Source organism: Macrobrachium rosenbergii, chromosome 21 (assembly GCF_040412425.1).
Source record: "Macrobrachium rosenbergii isolate ZJJX-2024 chromosome 21, ASM4041242v1, whole genome shotgun sequence".
Taxonomy (NCBI): domain Eukaryota; kingdom Metazoa; phylum Arthropoda; class Malacostraca; order Decapoda; family Palaemonidae; genus Macrobrachium; species Macrobrachium rosenbergii.
The window spans coordinates 12,012,197-12,034,308 of NC_089761.1; the positions used below are offsets into that span (position 1 = coordinate 12,012,197).

Consider the following 22,112-nt stretch of genomic DNA (forward strand, 5'->3'; position numbering starts at 1 on the left):
ATATCTCCATTATTATTTTAGCATTAAGCCGTATCCCCAGACAGGGTGTGGCTCAAAAGGAAAAAAAAACAATGAATACTGACACATTCATACCCTGTTGCGAAGATGGAGCATCGAAATTTCAGACACAATAAATCGAAGATACAGCGTACCATCACAGCTACGCCCCAACACAAGAGAGAGAGAGAGAGAGAGAGAGAGAGAGAGAGAGAGAGAGAGAGAGAGAGAGAGAGAAATCTTCCTGGAAAACCTACTGATTGGATTTCTGTCAAGCTGTTTATTCATTTCTCAGGATTTGAGCATGGGGCCGCTTGGTCATATTACCAATTGTTCTACAGTACTACAGGATTATTATTATTGCACAAAGGAACAAATATGCCAAAACCTCCGTAGTTTTCATTTTTGCCCTCACTTCTGCAAGTAATTGCGAAAGATAATGTTACTGTATGGAGATGTCTATTTGTTCCAGCATTTATTTATATTACCTTATAAAATTCCGGGCGTCGCGGTTAGTGGTGTATTACTTTTATTGGGTTTGGTGGTTCTTTTTTTTGTCACTATAGAATGGTTTGTTCTTTAGTGTTTAACGTTAAACATTTTCTTTTAGGGGTATATAGCCAAACGTTGATGTTGGTATTTTTCATTGAGAATTTCTGTGCACTCTGAAGGCTAAAATGATGACTGTTGTGAAGTTGGATCCCAACAGTAGTATTTCAATCTTCCCTGCTTTGGATCTACCAGTGTTGATCTATGAATGCTCATTGGTCAGTTCTTGTCTTGTGAATCCCTGCTCTCCAACAAAGTTATGAAGTCTATGGCAGTAAAACGGAAGACATTTAATCAATATGAAAAACTGAAAATTACCCGTAAAACGGTCTCTGGGTTCAGACAACGGAGCCTTATTTGTACCTGCGAGAATTTGGAATCCACTACCCTCATCCATGCTGAGTGGCCTAATTATTTCACAGACTTCATTTTAGGCTTCATCCAAGGACATTCCTTCAAACATTTCCTTCTTGTCAAACAGTGAGCTGTCTTTTCTCGCATTTTTAAAAAATACACAACTATTAATTTTGAGTGAAAATGTTTTCAGTGGAAAAATTTTTACCGCATCAGTAAAATTTTCCACTAAAAACATGTTCATTGAAAATGAATAGTGTATTTTTAAAAAGTCCGAGAAAAGACAACTCACTGTTTGAAAAGAAGAAAATTTGTTAATGGAATGTCCTTAGATGAAGCCTAAAATGAAATCTGTGAAATAATTAGACCACTCAGCATGGATGAGGGTACAAATAAGGCTCTGTTGTCTGAACCCAGAGACCGTTTTACGGGTAATTTTCAGTTTTTCATTTTGATTAAATGTCTTTCGTTTACTACCATAAACTTCATAACCACGTTGGTGAACAGGGATTCACAAGACAAGAAATGATGAACTTTAATGTTTGACCGAACTTGATTTTTGTCGCAGTTAACGATTTGCCATCCGTTGCCTTTTGTTTTTTTTTTTTTCTCTCTCGACATCAGACTTGGAGGCAATGTGAGCATCGTTCTGCTCCCTGTCTGGCCCGCCTCCCATGTCTGCCCCCGTATAAAACCAAACAAAACTATTGTTGGGATTTATCGATCTTGGAAGATGACTCACTCCCTGTCGTCGTCGTCGGCTGGACGAGAGAGAGAGAGAGAGAGAGAGAGAGAGAGAGAGAGAGAGAGAGAGAGAGAGAGAGAGGGAATAGTATTTCATCCCATTATGGTTCTTGAAACTATCACCAATGATGGTGCGTTTCTCGCATGACGTGTTCATAACTCTCTCTCTCTCTCTCTCTCTCTCTCTCTCTCTCTCTCTCTCTCTCTCTCTCTCTCTCTCTCATGCCATAATATATATATATATATATATATATATATATATATATATATATATATATATATATATATATATATATATATATATATATATATATATAGATATATATATATATAGATATATATATATATATATATATATATATATATATATATATATATATATATATATATATATATATATATATATATATATATATATATATATATATATATATATATATATATATATATATATATATGAAAGTATCACCAATGATGGTGCAGTTCTCTCATGACGTTTTCTCTCTCTCTCTCTCTCTCTCTCTCTCTCTCTCTCTCTCTCTCTCTCTCTCTCTCTCTCTCTCTCATGTGCTGTGCTGTAATGATTATATATATATATATATATATATATATATATATATATATATATATATATATATATATATATATACACACACATACATACAAACATATATATACATATATATATGAAACTATCACCAATGATGGTGCGGTTCTCATCGTCATGACGTGTTCATAACTCTCTCTCTCTCTCTCATGTCTCTCTCTCTCATGTACTGTAATGCATACAGTATATATATATATATATATATATATATATATATATATATATATACAAACATATATATATATATATATATATATATATATATACGTGTTCATATATATAATGCATACAGTATAGTATATATATATATATATATATATATATATATATATATATATATATATATATATATATATATATATATATATATATATAATGTATGTTATCTGTATTTACACGCACACCCTGTTTACGTGAGTTGTACACTTGTGCAGATACACAGCTGTATGACTGACTCATCGTTCAGTAAGAATGCTTTTTAATTTCATGGCAGCTTTAAGCTTCCTGCTGTGATGTCAGATATTCTAGGAATATGGAAGTTGAGGTGGGTGGGGAGAGGGAAGGTGGTCGAGCGAGGGGTTAAATAAAGTAAAGGCGATGGCCTTATACCGGCTGAGGCCGACTCTCTCCCTCTCTCTCTTTCTCTCTCTCTCCATCTTATATAGTATTATAGTGAAGTGATTGTTCTTAAGAATGAAATTAGATCTTGGGTAATTTTGATGATTCTTCTGTGTGATGGGTCCTGGGAATAAGGAGGATGGTCTTTGTAGGTTAGAGACCGGAGGTTCACGCCAGGCCTCTCAAACCCTTTGACACCTTACCGTGATGACATTAGCCAACTGAATCTAAACCAACCGAATGACATGGTAACCAAGAATAGGAAAGATTGATTGTAAGTTATTGGGGTTACACTGCTAAGGTCATCGACGCCAGAATAGAAATGAAAATTTACTGAGAAGGTAGTCGAGCGTGCCGTGGAAGTAAAGAAAAAAGAGAAAAGATGGCATTGATAGTAACGATATTTAGTTGAGTTGGCATAGTTTTCTGTTGTCATATGAAGCTCAGATTTTTAAAGTTGATATTGTGCCTAAGTAACATTCGTCGACGTTTTCCATGATATCTAAGACAGGTACTTTTGATTTGAAGTACTTGATCACTAAAAAATGTATAAAAGGTAGACTGGTTTTATTTTGAAATGAATTCAGTTTAATAGGATAGTGATGAGGTAAGTGTTTAAAAGCCTAATTACTGCTAGCGCTGTAAATTGGTGCAAGGAAGAACAAGTGTACACGGCTGTGACATCTAACTTGAATTGGTTAGCAAAACAGTGTTTAGATTTTTCATAAAGCACGCTGGATTTAACTTCTCTATATCGGAGTGAAGAATTAATATGTATACAGTTGTACATAGGTAAACAGATAAACCAAGAGAGAGTGAGAGAGAGTGCAGCTGAAATAGTATTGTACTTGGTGTCTTTTTCATCGTGCTTTCGAAGTTTGGAAACGTTTCTATGTCGGCCAGAAAGGAAGTTAGCGTTCCTTTTTAAAGCTGTTGATTTTTACAACCTGCCCGCTCCGAGAAATGACGCAGAGGAGGAAGGCAGCAGCTCCCATCCGTGAAAAACAAATGTCTCACGATCAGTGAACCAGCGAGCCGGGAGGTAAAGGTCAGTGTCGTACATGAGTAGACAAGGTTCATTTAAGTGACCTCAATTATTCAGTTTTTGTTTTCAGACTTACAAATTTTGCCGGTTGAGATTTTTTTTTTTTTTTTTTTTTTTTTTTTTTTTTTTTTTTTTTTTTTTTTTTTTTTTTTTTTTTTTTTTTTGAGAAATGCCCCACGGAAGTTTAAGGGTCCTATGGCAATTTTGGGGGATCACCTATCCAAGTATTGACCAGACCCGCCATTGTTTGGCAGATTTGACGATCTGCGGAGTAGTGGATATGTTACTGCTAACGGCATTGTTATTGTTGTTATTCGTGCCAACATTTTTTGGAACAAGTCGAAAAGGCAGCTGAAAAAGAGACAACTTGCCAAGCAAGCGTCCAAGGATTGAATGCCATATGTGGACACAGAATTGAGCCAATACTACGGCGACGTTGAAAAAACTGGACCTCTCGCTGGCACAGGGCCAACCCATCTAGCGACAACAAAGACATCTGGTTTTTTTATAGCTGGGATGTGCCATTTTTTGAAATAGAAACTAAATAGTTGGTTCATTAAACATACGTGAAGTGCTGATTGTTGTAAAACAATATTGTACATTGGCCAAAACTTTATACTGTATGTCCCATGTGTATTTATCGTGCTTCGGGCATGTAAAATAATCAAAGCACGTGCCAGACCCATATTTTTTTCTATTTATATCTTAATGCTACAACCAACTATCTCCCCTCTCTCTCTCTCTCTCTCTCTCTCTCTCTCTCTCTCTCTCTCTCACTTTACTAACAAATACCTATATTGCCATGTACATAGATGCTGCTGGTGCTATCCGAGCGAGTTCTAGATTGATAGAACAAAAGAGGTTAATGGGCAGGATGTGAAAGAACTCGTCCGTACTTAGGGCAGAGCAATGCGGAAGTTCATAGAGGGATTTTGTGGCTCCAAACCAAACACGGAAACCAACTACAGTATATGTCTGCCTTTGGCCGTTGAACTTTCTTTTTTCCCCCAAAGTTAAGCGTCGCCGTATTTTGTTTGGGTGTTTTTCTTAATATGAGCCACTTCGTTGTCCGCATCATCGACGGTGTAAAAAAAAAAAAAAAGAAAAATTATTGCTCCCCCATTAGCGAAATGTTCTGAGTTCCACCGAAACGAGTATTGTTATTATATATTTCAGCAAATAAAACCCATTCACATAGAACAAGCACGTAGGGGCCGTTGACTTGAAACTCAAGCTTCCAAAGAATATTGGTTTCAACCTCCCACCGCAGACCCCACACAGCAGCAGTGACTGATCACGACACGGAGCCAGTGATTTTTCATCGCCCTGGGGGAGACGCGAACCGGCGACATCTGAGTGGTATGCCACGACAGTAACCATTATACCAGCCGACCAGTGTCCTGGCCCAGTTTCATGAAAAGCCCATTGTACCTCAGTTGGCCAGACGTTGAAAGACACACCTGGTGCTCGGTTGGCTGTAGTGGGTCGCAGAATGTAAGAAGAAGAGAAAAAAGTCACAGACTTGAGTGATCAGTGCTACGATAGTATATACTTTATTTAAGATCATGCAATTAAAACGAGATGGCCTCGATGAATTCATAGTACAGATATTGAGTTAGATTGTTTGTGTGTGTGTGTGTGTGTGTGCGTGCGCTGCGCGCGCGCGCGCATGAGCTAGAAAAAGGAGAAATCTCTCTCTCTCTCTCTCTCTCTCTCTCTCTCTCTCTCTCTCTCTCTCTCTCTCTCTCTCAGTATGAGCGTATAGTTGCGAAGTGTGTTTTGCAATCTTGAGTAAAGAAAGAAGGTGAGACATTCTTTATTGATAAATTTTTTAGCGATGATAATGTAACCATTGTTCATGTCGATTTTTTTTTCAAAGCATTGTTATTCGTTTTGGATAATCGTTAGAGCCATGTCATAGTGAACTTTGCAGTAAATTACGAGAGAGTGTTGAGTAATTTCCCGCGTCGATTCCCATGGTCCAGAATGTTACAGCATCTGGTTCGTCACCTTATTTGGACTCGGATGATCTCAGAGCTTGTCCTTCGTGGTGCAATACTCCCTGTCACTTCCACCCTGAAAACTGCTGAGGGTTTTGGGGCACCTCAGCCTCATGTACAAGATAAGCAATGGGAAGATGAAGGAAAACACTCGTCCTTTGTGTCTTGGCGTAGTGGTCGTGGACCTCTTGAGTGGTTGCAAATAGCGAGATTTTGTGGTCCGAACTGTCCAATCCCCTGATGAGAGAGAGTAAATGTCTGATGGAGAGTTTCACTCTGGTTGGGAATTGGAGATTACCTAGTCGAGGCTCCCCATTCATAATTGTTTGATGGAATATATTTTGATGGAGCAACTCTCTCTCTCTCTCTCTCTCTCTCTCTCTCTCTCTCTCTCTCTCTCTCTCTCTCTCTCTCTCTCTCTCTCAGCTATATAACACAGTATTGAGCAACAACAGGTACCCGCCGGTATTACTGAAGGGTGTATGCAACCTCCCTTTGTTCCTTAGTTACACTCACTTTTTAGCCTTTTACTTACATCTCCATTCCCGCTTTCTTTCTCCAGTCATGCTTTCCAGACTTTCTAATCTAATTACTAAGTGAAATTATGGGGTCTTCTCCCAATTCCACGGGTACTTGATCGCCTTGTACTTCGTCGTATTTATTTTCTGGAACTCTTTGCCTTGTCCAACCACACCAACTCGCTCTTATCACTGCCTTGATCGCGGAATGGCCGAAAGTACCCCAGTGCTCTGCTTGACACCCTAAATTTCATAAAATCAGATTACTGTGTAGGTTAACGAAAGCATACTGTAATCTCAAGGAAATTCGCTTTCGACGTTTCTTGACCCTAGGCTTAGGAATCGAACGCGGACCCTGGTTTTAGAAACCGGGAAACAATACTCTTGCGTATCGAAAATCAGGGAGAGAGGGTTAATAAATGAATCGTCATATCCTACGTGTTTTATAACTTTTGAACCATCACATGAGAGAGAATATCTTATTTACACCTTATGAATGGCTTCATTCCTATGAGTTGAGAATTACCTCTTCGAGGTCTTTAGATTTCGACAGAATGATCAAAGCTTTTGTCTAGTTTCTTCTGTTCTTTCCTTCAACCATGGCTGAGACTCACGACCGCTTAGGTCAGGCGAGGCACACTAGATTTTTAGGCAACGCGCTCATATTTCCCTCATCGTCCCATTCCAGATTCGAACACTGGTTGTCCAGCTGTGAGCCTCATCGGACTACCACCCTACAGGAGAGAGAGAGAGAGAGAGAGAGATGGGGTCCCAGTTGGAATGGCATTTGTTTAATTCAATAGAACTATTTACACAGGATAACTGGGCAGTATTGAAGACGCGTTCTTCACTTGAAGCATTTTGTTAATACACATTGTTTACAATCTGTACTGGCAGGACCTCTTTGTAGGAGAGGTTCAGTGGATGGCGTGGCCTGAATTAGGGATGTTTTATGTTAACCTTCGAAGTATGATAATGTAACAGATGGGAGGTGATCTTCGTGTTTCATCTTACACCCTCTACATTATAATTCTCTCTCTCTCTCTCTCTCTCTCTCTCTCTCTCTCTCTCTCTCTCTCTCTCTCTCTCTCTCTCTCTCTCTCTCTCTTTGTAAGATCAAAGGCTGTCAGTACATAGGGAAGATAATAAATGAGACATCTCTCGTTATCAGACTTCATTCCTCACATGCAATTTCAGATGTCAAATAGTATATGAACCTCTCTTTCTCACTGCCGAGATGAAAGATGAGTACAGTACCCTATGGAATCCATGGCTGCTCGTGGGGCGCATGGATAGACACATTAGGCCCCTCGCCAAATGCGGACGGTATAGCTACTTCCTTGGATGGGCTTGGGATGGAAGCCGGATGCTGTGATGTTTGATGGATGATGTAAGGATGAGAGCAGCAGCAGCAGCAGCAGGAGAAGGGTTGGAGGGCATCGACGTGCGGAGGTGGCGCTGTGGGCAGGTGGTATGAACAGCGTGGAGCGACCTTGGTAAAGGCGTCCACTCCCTTATTAGGGGCAACCGGTGACACCGGGATCCCTCCAACCGCCCCTTCCACCCAAACCATGGGCCCACCCCTTCTCCAAAAACCATCAGGTCCAGAGTCCAGTGTCTTCCATGACCGTACCCTGATACTCCTCTCTCGTGTCTGTTGGCCGGTCAGAATCCGGCGATCTACACCAGGCCTACCCTACTCATGGCTTTCATACTTGACTGTAAGGCGAGGGTCCCTTCTATCATAAGCTAACCGAATCTTAACCAACCACCAGCCGCTTGTCGCCTCTTGTGTTTGGTTCCACGTCCGTCGTAGTGTTCTCCACTCCTAATTGACATAATATTAAAGAATAGTAGTAAGAGAATTTAACGTCACTATGGTTTATGATTTCTCCGATTACCTGTGAGGTGAAGGAATTCAATATTGCGGTGTTGGTTTCATAACAGATAGAATTTTAACAAGAGATGTTAATGAACATTAATTTTCTTGTGATGGCAGAGCTTGCCTGGTGATAATTTTTAGTTTTCTGTCCGCTCTCAGATCTTAAAAACTAATGAGGCTAGAGGGCTGCAAATTGGTTTGTTGGTCATCCACCCTCCAGTCATCAGACATACAAAATTGCAGCACTCTAGCCTCAGTAGTTTTTTTTTTTTTTTTTTTTTAAGGTTAAAGTTAACCATAATCGTGCATCTGGCAACGATATAAGACAGGCCACCATCGTCCCGTGATTAAAGTTTCATGGGCCGCGGCTCATACAGTTGTATACCAAGACCACCGAAAGATAGATCTATTTTCGGTGGCCTTGATTATACACTGTTCAGAAAATCGATTGCGCCGAAGAAAATTCGGCGCATTTTTACTTCTTTATTTTCTTGTTACTTGTATTATTTTGTTTTTATAAAAAGCAGTCACAATTTTTAAAAATATCATGTTGTGTTTGAACATTTGTACACGGCCATATCCTACTGGTATGAGTAGATTTTGAAAAAAAGCGTATTTACTTATTTACGAATTTGACCAGTGATAGATTTTACAAAATTTCTTCCAAAGAACTCGACGCGTTGACGCCACTCACTGTGCAAGTGGTCATGCTCACATGAAATTGGTTTAATCCGGTTTCCTGTGTATTTATAACATTATTCGCCTGTGCATTAAGGAGTATCCGGATGCTGAAGACCTTCTGGCCTATGAGCGATTCGTGTCGATCGTTTTTTATAGATTAGTATTTTTGCCATTGTTGTCTTTTGGAATATACTTCATTTATTGACAGTATTGTATATTTGTCATTGAAACCACATTATTTAGAATGCATCTAGATCAGGCAGTGGTATTTCGACTTGAAGTAATCTTACTTTTATGTCGAGGCTTATCGTCGTGTTGTTTGTTGTTATCACCGTTAGCATCGCACCGCAGAAGCAACTTGATCATCTTCACCGAATCCACAAAGGAATGTTGTTTATTACCAGATATCCCTCAGGCAGAGAGAAGGATATTGTTTTAATTTGGTTTGGTGGTGAGTCTCTCTCTCTCTCTCTCTCTCTCTCTCTCTCTCTCTCTCTCTCTCTCTCTCTCTCTCTCTCTGCAGAGAGAAAGAATATTGTTTTAATTTGGTGGTGAGTCTCTCTCTCTCTCTCTCTCTCTCTCTCTCTCTCTCTCTCTCTCTCTCTCTGCAGAGAGAAAGAATATTGTTTTAATTTGGTGGAGTCTCTCTCTCTCTCTCTCTCTCTCTCTCTCTCTCTCTCTCTCTCTCTCTCTCTCTCTCTCTCTCTGCAGAGAGAAGGAATATTGTTTTAATTTGCTGACGAGTCTGAGTCTCTCTCTCTCTCTCTCTCTCTCTCTGTCGTACTCACCTCAGTATTTATATACAGACATGCGTCATACTGCGTGGTAATTGAATATTTATCACGTGGATCAGCATAACAAGGGACTTGTATATCGTTAGTTAGGAAGCATGTTTGTGCATGACAGTGAAAAATCAGATATGATGCTGATGCAGTTCAAGTGTAGTTTGTGTTTCGTTAATGAAGAAGCATCTCTAGTTTGCATAATGATTATTAAAAAAAAAAATCAGTCAGCGTGTAGCGATCTTGGCTTCATTAATTCGTAGAATTTGTCTTTTCGAACTGAGTACTCGTCACAGGACCTGCCACCCCAGGTGGCACAATGTTTCATCACAGCACGTTTGAAGATTGACAGATTTAATTTTTTAACACAATGTGCAATACTTGAGGAGAAAACATTTTTCTCAAGTCTTTTTCCCATGTAAAAATTTAGTTCTCATGTTTTTACAGTAAACAATGATAGATATTGCTGGTGTTATTTGTTTTGCGTTCAAAAAATAATTTTTTATGTAGTTGATATTTTGGCACGTACATTTTTATTTTATTTTCGATGTTTGTTTCCAAACAAATTCTGCCTATTGTTTCCTTGAAAGAGCAACTATGTCTTTCTTAGACATTTATGTAATAGTGTACATTACTCTAGCTCGACTGGAAATTTTATCGATTTAAATTTCACTCTTTATTATTTATTAAATAATTTTGCCCCTAGTCGCTTTACTTTGCAAACTTATTTCCATAAAGTTGAAATACTTACAGTTCTTTTACATGTATTACAAGGGTCATTTGTGTATTGTTTTGGCCTGCATAAAAGACTTTTTGAATAATTTACCATTGTTTATTGTCAGTATTATGCTTCTTTGTTATACCGTCTTGGATTGTTTACCTCGAATAAAGATATTTTTTAAGCTTAGCTGCTGGTGGAAGGCTGTTGTTCATATTACGACATTTCTCTTGTGTTGCCATAGTTGTGGAAGATTGCCTAATGCGAATTAGCCGGCCCAAATTAGGGCTTCCAGTGCTTAGGTTAAGTCTGCCTGTCAGCTGAAAATTGGTCCTAATTGCAATATTCTGAATGAGAGTACCACTGTACTAAGTATAGTGTTTCTCTCCCTCTCCTATTCTTCTACGACTCAGTAGCTACTTTATATGAAAAGAGAGTCAGTCAATTTTTACCAGGCTTGATATTCATGATTTACAACTTGTCATTAATAATAATGTATGTTTATATATGTAGATTTATTGTAAAATGTATAACAGCGATGCTTCGGGTTTGCGGAGAATCAGTGGAAGATTTTCCTCTTCTTTCGGTTATTAATAGACATTCTTGAGACGGCTTCAGTGAGAGTTTGGAATGTGTCATGTTCACAGACGTAGTATATCTTTTTCTCTATTACTTTCCGCTTTTATACACAAAGTGTCATCAGAATCGTTCTTCTACATTTAATCTTTCAAATTGTAAAGTTGTTAGAGTCTCCTCAATTTCCGTCATCAGATTTGGTGGACTTTATGAGGAATTTATTTATTCCTCCCGAGGTCATTTGCAAATCATGAAGATTATTTTTCGCAGTGTGGCGTCTCTTTTGCACATTGGAGTTGCGGTTTCTTTATCAAGCTCATCATTAAATCCTGTATCCCAGTTACATGCATCATCATTATATTCATCATCATCATCACCATTCGAATCGATGAGCTCACGCGTGTCATCGCTCCCTGTTTAGCCACGCTCTTCACAGTGAGTTTCTTCAGGGTTCAGCACAGTTCCCAGAAGAGGTTTGGGGACGTTTGGGTCTTCCTGTGTGAAACTTTGTCTGTGCCGATCATTTAAGACATTTTATCCTGTGTGAATAGATTTGGTTGAAGTTTTATTAATTATGTAGCCTATCCACCCGTACAGATGCATTGAGTTTATGTAGGTATTTATATATGTATCAAACCAAATAACTTTATTGGGAAATCCTGATTTCATTTTTATATAGTGTACCAGTCGTAGGAAGTAAATTGAAGAGCAGTATCCTATGAATGTATGTGGTTTTGTATGAATGCGTTTGACTTTTGACATCTTTTTGAAAAATACCCAATGTTTATTTAGCGCCTGTGCACAGAAAGTGCCTTCGGCAACAACTTCGGATTGCTGTGATAATGCTCTTGCCTGGAGGGGTAATTTGTGGATTACTTACTCCTACTTGAACGCCAGAAAGCCGAATCCAGCCCTGAACTCTGTTATATATCAGTATCAAATTATTGTATATATTTCTAGGATGGTCACGAGAAACGTCTCACAGTGCTTGTGGTTTCTTTCAGCGGGGAATATCGTGGTACACCGATTTTGTAATTCTGGCACAGATTGTATGTCCCAGAGTATTTATTTGCATAAATTCTCTCTCTCTCTCTCTCTCTCTCTCTCTCTCTCTCTCTCTCTCTCTCTCTCTCTCTCTCTCTCTCTCTGCCATGTTACCCCACCCACATTTTTTTACCCCGTGTATTAATAGACAGTTCGTGATGGATATGTCTCCCTCACTCTGTACCTCACCTCCCATATCATTTGTTGAGAATTGTATTGATTTCCTGCACAGGTGCTCTCTCTCTCTCTCTCTCTCTCTCTCTCTCTCTCTCTCTCTCTCTCTCTCTCTCTCTCTCTCTCTCTCTCTCTCTCATGCAGAGCATTTGGTCTTCTACGTGTGTGTGTTTGTCGTGACAGGAACTTGGTTTCCTCAGTATTTAATTTATTGATTATGCAGTCAAATGTGCAGTTACGTACAGGAATTCCACACGTTCTTGATTATCTGTATTTGGCGTTTTTTATGGGAACCAGAAAAGTATCTGTTTCAGGGAGCGTCTTTTCCCCCGTATCATAGAACTTGTGTTAGTTATGGGCCATGTTTATGTATCTGTTGAAATAATTTTTCGTGTTCCGAGGCTGTTAACAATTTGGTAAGGATGTTTTTTGTCTGACCTTTTTGCTCTCGGTAACAAGAATTACCATCCTCGCCGTCATTATTATTTATTATTATTATTATTATTATTATTATTATTATTATTATTATTATTATTATAATATCTTGATTGTTCGTTTATGGAGATGTAAACGACCGGAATAGGAACTAATTTTCTTTTTGTGTGTTCATTTAAAAAGCTTACACTCGTGAAGTGCGTTTGTCTTCACTTAAATACATATATATATATTTTTTTTCAGGTGAGGACGGATAGCAGTTTCACTCGGTAAATGAAATCGTTGTAAGTAAAAGCAAGTAATGTATCAGCAGCTATTTGTTTTATGGGTGTCGGTTTCAAGTTGTTAGTCAAAATTAAAGAAAAAATAAACATTTTAAGTTATTGACATTAAATTTTAAAATAGTTTATCAAACGTACAGTATATCGATAGAAGGGTGGTTGAGAGTTTTCACAATCAAGGCAGGAATTAGTCAGTGTTAGTAGGTATCTCAAACGATATAAATGATATTTTCATCTTGGCCATATAAATTATTTTAAGAGTATTAAGCCCTTTTCTCTATATCGCTTAGAAAGTTTATAGAAATCATTTACGAGTCATTCCTCAACTCGTTGGTATTTTTATAATATAACAGATATTTATTTGCAGTCGCTCTGCAGAAAAAGAATCACCTGATATTTTTACCGAAAGAGAGAAAGTATTTGTCAGTGTTCAACCCGGTTTCATAATAACCTGACGAAATTACCTCCCTCGGGATTAACCTTGAATGTATCTCAGAGCGAGGAGCTTTCACGTTTTTGTATGCATGTGTGTGTTTTGCTTGTTGCCACGTTCAATACCGTGGGAGAAAAGAAATAGCTTTTAACATCACACTCCAAGGTTGGATTCCCGCTCCGCTGGGGAGAATTTCCTTGTCCGCGAGTTGATGAAGTTTCCTTCGCGTTCGCTTCCTGGACTTCTGTTGCACTTTGGTCTTTCCTTATCTCCCTTCCGTCGTCACGTTTGCCTTGGCAACGATTCCCTTCCCTTGACCTCTCTCTCTCTCTCTCTCTCTCTCTCTCTCTCTCTCCACTATTTTTTACACGTTTTATTTCAGTGATATTGTAAGTGTTTTGTGTGCATTAACCTGGCCTCCATAAGCGACTTTCTTCCTATTTAAAGTGTTTCTATCGATAATATCACTTGTCATTGAAATAATCTGTGTGTTTGTGTTTGTATGTTTATTAAAGGAAGTGGTGTCTTTACATATGAATCCTTGCAGGTACAAAAGATAGAAAATTATGATCATATGTTCACGACAGTAAGTGGATAGTGAAACCGCATTCTCACACCAGTTGCGAATGTAGTACTGGAAACATTGCTTGAGATAATAACACTCTTGGTAGAAATTGGAGGATAGTAAATTTTTGAAAATAATGCCAGAGTAAATCTTGGAACTTAGATGGTAGGCGGAGCTCACTTGTTACTTGAAAAAAAAGCCTATTACATGAAGTTGGAGATTTGATGTTTAATTCAGTAGTCGTAGAAAGGCCGAAGTTCGACCGCCATGTGCATGAATTGAGTCTGAGGCTTGAAGAACAAGCTAAAAGTGGACCTTAAACTTCTCCTTTCATAGGTATATCTTGTATCTTGGCATAAAACTCCATCAAATCGTAAAAAAGGACAGGTAATCCTCATGCAGAACTATAGAAGCTTTTTAGGGACCAAGATTATAATTATGCACACACACACACACACACACATATATATATATATATATATATATATATATATATATATATATATATATATATATATATATATATATATATATATATATCACATTTACACGCGCTCGCGCGCACACACATATATGTGTGTGTGTGTGTATTATGTATGTATATAAACACATTTGCGTTTGTTTTTCCGCAATACATTAGCATGCAACTTACACTTAGGCAATTGTATATGCCGTTTTTATTAGCTACAAAAGGCATTTACGTAATCACGTAATTGCTTGCAGGCAGCTCTGGGTCGTATTATGTTAAAAGCTGTCTGGTGTGTATCCTCCCTCCAATCGAGGGGCGTGTATCCTGTTTCTCTAGGAATTAAGCCTTCCTTATTACGTGACCTGGATAGAGTGAGAGGGAGAGAGATCTATATTTATGTAGGTTATTTCAGCTGCTTTCACTCTTTTTCTTGTGATTTCGTTCACTCACTTTATTTTTAAATTTTTTAACACATGAGAGGGGCCAGGTAAGGATGATACATACGTATATTCACACGCGCGCACACACGCTATATATAGAAGAGAGAGAGAGAGGTGGGAGGGGGAGGGGGGCGAGGCGAATACGCCTTACTGTTTCATATTGATTTAAAAATAAAGCATGGAAACAACGATTGCCTACCCTTCTTCATTACCAAATCGGAGCAACACTTCTCATGTGTATTTCGTAAACAAACTTATTTCAATCTTGCCCCAAATTTTACAGTTTATATTTTGAGATTTTAATTTACATTGTAAGACTCCCTTCTCCCTCTTTTGATTGGCCTTTTTTTCACAGGCAGGTCGAATACCTTAAAAAGGAGTTTCATTTCAGCTGTTATCCAAAGCATTTGAAACTTTTAAATGATAATTTCAGTCGGTATCCTGCGGTAGCGTAAGTAAATTAATATACAAATTTCTTTATTAATAATGATTCCAGACCTGTAACGCTCTGAACTGATGAGTGAGACATTTTTATATTTTTAATCCGGAGATTCCAATAACAGTCTGTTCCCTTTTCAGTTTCCAAGATATTGTTGATGACCTTACGCGTTCCTTGGTGGGTTTCAGATTTGCTTGCCTGAGATCAATTCCTTTCCCTTGTAGAAACAGGCTGTACTTAAAGTAAGGTACTGATCGTAATTGAAAATTAACTTCAAAAGTATTGGCTTTTGTATATTTTAAATGATTGTATTCTCCTGTAATCAAGTTGCTTTTTGTAAAACAAGAGTTCTTTGTAATTTTTGTTGTTATAATGAGTTTGTATGATACTGCCTTCGAGTTCAGGGAAAAGATCTTGTACTCGGTGTTTTACTCTCCCTGTGGCCATATACTCCTTCGTATTTTATAACACATTTTAATTCCGTTGATGGAAGTTATGGGTCTGTCTGTCTGTCAGTCTTATGATAGACAAAGGTACATGATTTACCGCGTTTCTGTTGTGTTGTAGTGCAACAAAACATTTTGCCTTGCCTTATGTACAGTATGTGAGTTTTCTTTTATTTCTGTATCACAAGACAGTTTTCTCTATTTTCTCTGTAACTTAACTTCCTGAAAAGTTGTTACAGTTTGACTCCTTTGCATATTGCAACAGTCTGTCGGTGTTTCTATGCTTTTCATGTATATCTGGTGTCCCGGAGCGCAAGAGAACTTTTGCAAATTATTTTGCGAAGTTTCTGCCTAAAGTTCCTTATCGCTGCTTCCAACTGGAACACTATCTTGCCCCGACTACACGCGTTGTGGAAATTCTCTCTCTCTCTCTCTCTCTCTCTCTCTCTCTCTCTCTCTCTCTCTCTCTCTCTCTCTCTCTCTCTCTCTCTCTCTCCAATGGGTCTTTATATGGTACATTACCATTTTTGTAGATAATTCAGGATAAAATCATCCAAGGATGTACGTGTATATATATATATATATATATATATATATATATATATATATATATATATATATATATATATATATATACACACACACACATATCTATAATATAAGGAAAGGATGAAGTTACAAACAAAGATCACGATGAGATAGAGGAAATATTAGGAGAAACTGACGTGATGATCTTGGCAGAGCCAATTCAGGGAGTGGCATTGGTGTTGGGTACCCCACAGAATTGTTAATGAAGTATCCATGGGTGAAAGAAAAAATTAAAATACTTGTCAACAAGAGGCATGAGGCATTAGCAGCATCGTAAGAAGAAGAAAGACAACACTGGGCGGAACATTTTGTGGGGTCATGAATGCGAGATATGAGCAGGATATTTTGAATGAGGAGATGGAAAACACCAAGTAATGATGGCATTACTGCAGAGATTTTTTTTTAGCTGAAACTGTTGAATATGTAAAGCTAATTGAAATCCAGGAACGAAGTAGATGCAAATTTTATGTTGACGGGATCTTGTCAGGTAAAATTGCAGTAAGTAGTGGAGTCATGCAAGGGAACGTTATTTCACCTTTGGTGGTGCCCATCCCAGCTTTCATTATTTAAATAAATGCTCGGAATGGAATGGAATGGAAGGTTTGGATTAGAATAACGGTAGAAACTTGATAATCTTAGAATATGCAGATGATGCAGTTTTACTTAGCAAGACACCATTACACTTAAAAAGTTTAAGAGAATGCATCATATATGTAGCTAGATAGAACTGAAAATATACGAAAGAAACAGAATTAATAATGACAGAGTTTGGATACACGGGCAAAATAGCGTTATATGGAGACAGTTAATGAGGTGAAATTTACAGATTCTCAGGAACAGTTATATCTGAAGTAAAAGTTTCTTGAGTTAGATTTTATTAAAAGGATAAAAATTATAAATTAAACATTGATGAGTCTGATTAAGATTTGGAAGCCCAATAGATTGAAATTATATTCAAAAGAAAAACTACACAGGTGTGGTAAGGTTTGTACCGTTGTACGGACATAAATCATGGAATAACAATAAAACTTGAAAGATTCGGTCTATTTGGGAAGCTTGAAGAAAAGTGTTGAGTCAGCTGACAGAATATTGTTAGAAATGATACCATAAGGGAATTAACAGAAGTACCAAATGGAGATGAGATAACGTGAACACCAGAAGAGCTGGAAGACCTTCATGGATGAGAACTTGGAGAAGGGATACTCGGAGACTGGAAGTGAGTGGAGACTTCTGGAGGATTAAACAAAGGAAAAACATGAATGACAGAATTTCAGACTTGTGCGTGCCCCTGTGAAACTTCACACTGGGATCTTGACAAACTTTCACTTCCATAAAGCTCTACATATTTTAAGCCAACTGCTATATAGTTTTCATTCAAGCAAATTTGTTTTATCAACCTTTGAGGTCCACAGAAGCCCAGCTGACAAAATTCTCCCACGGGCTGTGTAATGGACATGTTCAAGCCACCTCCAGCTCCCTTTCGTCATTGATATGCACAGCGAACTGCCGGTGTTTTCCCTCATGGTACCATTTCTCACTCCATCTTAACTTCTTAGTATTCTTCTTAAACCTTTGTTCTTGTACGTGTAGTTTCATACAATGATTCGTGTCTGTTAAGCAATACAGATTGTATCAGATACACACACCTGAACGGTTGATCCTAATCCTTTGTAAAAACCTCTTAAATATTAATCCTGTTTTGGCAGTTCTACTAATTCTTCAATTGTGTTGGATTCCAGGTACATATGTTTCCTTTATAATCCCCATCTGTCATTTATATGAGCTTTCTTTGTAAACATACTTTTATATTTCTTCAGTCTGCTAAGTAAAGAACATAGTGTCGAAAGGCCTCGCAGCACTCCAGTGTTTCCGTTTTTCCTTCGTTATATATTTATATATATTATATATATATATATGTGTGTGTGTGTTTTATATATATATATATATATATATATATATTATATATATATATATTATATATATATATATATATATATACTGTATATATATGATTTATATATATATATATATATATATATATATATATATATATATATATATATATTTATATAGTATATTTTATAATTATTTAAAAGTACTTAATTGGTTTCAATGGAAAAATAATTTATAGAAAATTTTAAATGTATTAAAAAGTATATTTTAAAAGGTCCACGTAAGCTGACACTAAATTCCGTTTCTTACCCAGTGCCTGAAGTGAAAACAAGATCTTTCTGAACAGTACATATCCATATCTGGTAGTACGTTTTATAGACTTTCCCCTCAAGTCTGAATGGAAAATTTTAAGCATTGTTTGACGCGAAACATGTTCACTTTCTTATACCAGATGTCTCTCTCTCTCTCTCTCTCTCTCTCTCTCTCTCTCTCTCTCTCGCGTATGAAGGCTTGGCATTCGTCTCTCCAGCAACTCGACAGTTCTTTTGTATTTGGCCTTTGTCTTCAGTAACTCCGCCATCTGTTGAGCTTGTATGGCGTTTTTCCCTCTCGTGGAAATATAACGAACCTTGAATGCCTGGGACAAGAACACGCGAGCTATGTTCTCTGTGTGGTTTTTCATTATTCTCTTCATGTTAATCTTTCAATGTTGAGTCGATTAAGATTTTGATAATGGCCAGTGGATTTTTATGGTACAGTTTTTAATCAGGAAGGATTCGCTTTACAATCAGCTCCTACTTTTCCAAGTTCTCTACACGCCCTCTTTTTTTTTATATATATATATATATATATATATATATATATATATATATATATATATATATATATATATATAGTGTGTGTGTATATATTAAATATATACATACACGTGTATATGTATATATGTATGTATATATATATATATATATATATATATATATATATATATATATATATATATATATATAGTGTGTGTGTATATATTAAATATATACACACACGTGTATATGTATATATGTATGTGTATATATATATATATATATATATATATATATATATATATATATATATGACTTTTTTATCACATCACCGTGATTCATATTCAATCAAAGCTACAACCGTCCTTTAATATCTAATTCGCTTTACCTCGAAAATAATATATTTTCATATTTGTTACCGAAGGGGAATTTTTTAGTCGATAATAAGTTCGTCGTCTCGTGGGCTCGAACCAGCGAAGACAAGAACTCAGGACTACAGTGGACGCATTTTAACCCACGCGACAAGAACTTCGCTGGTTCGAGCCCACGACGAACTTATTATCGACTAAAAATTCCCTTCGGTAATATATATGAAAATATATTATTTCGAGGTAGAGCGAATTAGATATTAAAGGACGTTTGTAGCTTACTGATGAAATATATATATATATATATATATATATATATATATATATATATATATATATATATATATATATATATATATATATATATATATATATAGTTTTTTCATCGACTTCCTCATATATATATATATATATATATATATATATATATATATATATATATATATATATATATATATAGTTTTCATCGACTTCCTCCAAGAAAAGAAAACATCGTCTAAGGGTTCTGTGTAGGTGTTGGGTGTGGGTCCCTGGAACGGAGATTGCTTGTGCATTGAAGCAGTGAAAATTTCAATAAATTGATGCGATCTGGACCTTCCTCAAAATTAGTACATAAACAGTGAAGCCTCCAAATGTGTCTTTTACTCTCTCTCGTCTGGCTTCATAACGTTTAGGTAGGGAGTGCTAGCTCTCGGTTGGATGACCCGTGTTCGATTCTCGAACCCGACGAGTGAGCACGATCCCAGATTTCAATGACCATGAATAAGGTGCCTAGTTGTTAGTCGACTGTTGTGGGTTGCATACAGGATGGAAAAAGGTAAAGATAATGAATGATGTTGCTCCTTTATAAATGTGTAGAATCAAAATCAAACCGGTGCTTAACCATTCATAAGGTATTTATGAGACTCTCTCTCTCTCTCTCTCTCTCTCTCTCTCTCTCTCTCTCTCTCTCTCTCTCTCTCTCTCTCTCTCTCTCTCTCTCTCTCTCAAAGGCCTTGGAACATTTTAATATTTTCGAACGAGTACGATAGATTTACCGACTCCCGTCAAAGTTATATTCCTTATATAGAAGTCTCCCCTCCCCTCCCCTCCCCACTTCCCCTATGGGGTCTCTCTCCTGCTTAGGCTCAATCCATCTTGTTCACTTAAATCACTTTCTTCACGGTTGGAAATCACTCCTCATTATTTGGCAATTGTTCTCGGGCTCTTTTGATTATTCCTTCTCCACTGTTCCCTCTCCACTTTAGCTTTGTGTTTTTTTTTTTTTTTTTTTTTTTTTTTTTGTGGCTCCAGGTGTTTTTCTAGCGTTTGGAAGATGTGTGGGGATATTTTCAGCTTCTGTTAGTTTCTTATTTCGGCTGCTCTAGTTTTCTGAAGATGTGAGTATATTTTCAACGTGAGTTTGTTTTATCTTTTCATGTAATATGTGTTGTGTTTTTATGACCTTGTGTAATTGTTTTTGTTGAGTATTTTCAAGGTGCAATTAGTGGTTGCCTTTCTTTTTTGCGACATTTATGTTTTGTACACATGCGCAGATTTGTAATATATGTTTGTGTAGAGTGTGTTTTGAATGTTTCATCTTTCTACTTTGGTGGTAATGGTTTTGTTCATATTCTATCCAAATTTGTGTGGTATATGCGTTCACCTATGCTGTTGTTTTTCAGTCTGGGGGGAAATGTGTTTCAGAAACATTATTACTAACATTATTAAGACTGTGGCCTTCACGAGGTGATTGAAATGGTACGTAGTAACCCTGTAACGACGAGGTGTGTAGTTTACAGGAAGGACGAATGGCCGAAAGTGACCCGGTACTTGGCTTTTATTGTCTAAATTCCATAATTTAGCTTGTGATTTTTTTTACCAACGTTGTTTGGATAGAACGGCTTCTGTATTGGCTTAAGACCCCATCAATCATTTTAAAATAGAATTTGATAGGTTATGAATATCTCGTTCATTCTCTCTCCCTCCCTCCCTCTCTCCCTCCTCGAAGATAATATCTCACATCTCGTAACCAAACAAACCATTCCAGTGGAGCACTTAGTGATGATTTGCAACGAGGGCGTGCTGATGATACTTGTCTTACATGGGAGTTAATTGGCAAGGACGCTCCGTAACAGCCTGTGATCCAGGTGTGCTATTATCGAGACCTACTGAAAGTTAAGGGCATGTTTGTATAGATCTTTTTTGTTGACTGCGTGGTTAAATCGCCAGCTATGAGATTCTCAGTTCATGCTGCGAAATGTTTGCTGTTGCTGGCAATATATACATATATATATATATATATATATATATATATATATATATATATATATATATATATATATATATAATGTGTGTTGTGTGTATGTGTGTGTGTGTTTATGTATGTATGAATATATATATATATATATATATATATATATATATATATATATATATATATATATATATATATATATATATATATTCTATTTGTATGTCATTTCGGAAACCCCAGATCCGCAAGAAAACAAGAACTTTGCAGATATGGCCACTTCCTGGCAGTTTTGAGGTTATTGAATTTTTTTTTTCTTTGTTCTTCGCTGGGTGAGCGGGTTCCGTTCTCAGCTACCACTCTGTTAGTCGCGAGTTCGAATCTCCGACCGGCCAGTGAAGAACAAGAGGAATTTGTTTCTGGTGATAGAAATTCA

The 22,112-nt window shown here is 37.1% G+C and overlaps 1 protein-coding gene across 24 annotated transcripts in view; it reads left to right on the top strand.

The window, feature by feature from the left end:
• The window catches only part of Mical (Molecule interacting with CasL), a 388,129-nt gene that overhangs the window by 176,361 nt on the left and 189,656 nt on the right, over positions 1 to 22,112 (top strand). For 2 of the 24 annotated variants that reach the window (XR_010856360.1, XR_010856373.1), the window contains exon 2: positions 12,968 to 13,008. The exons of the other annotated variants lie outside the window; for them this stretch is intronic. The gene's annotated coding sequence lies outside the window, so the exon portion shown is untranslated. The remainder of the gene's footprint in view (positions 1 to 12,967; positions 13,009 to 22,112) is intronic. 24 annotated transcript variants of the gene reach the window in all.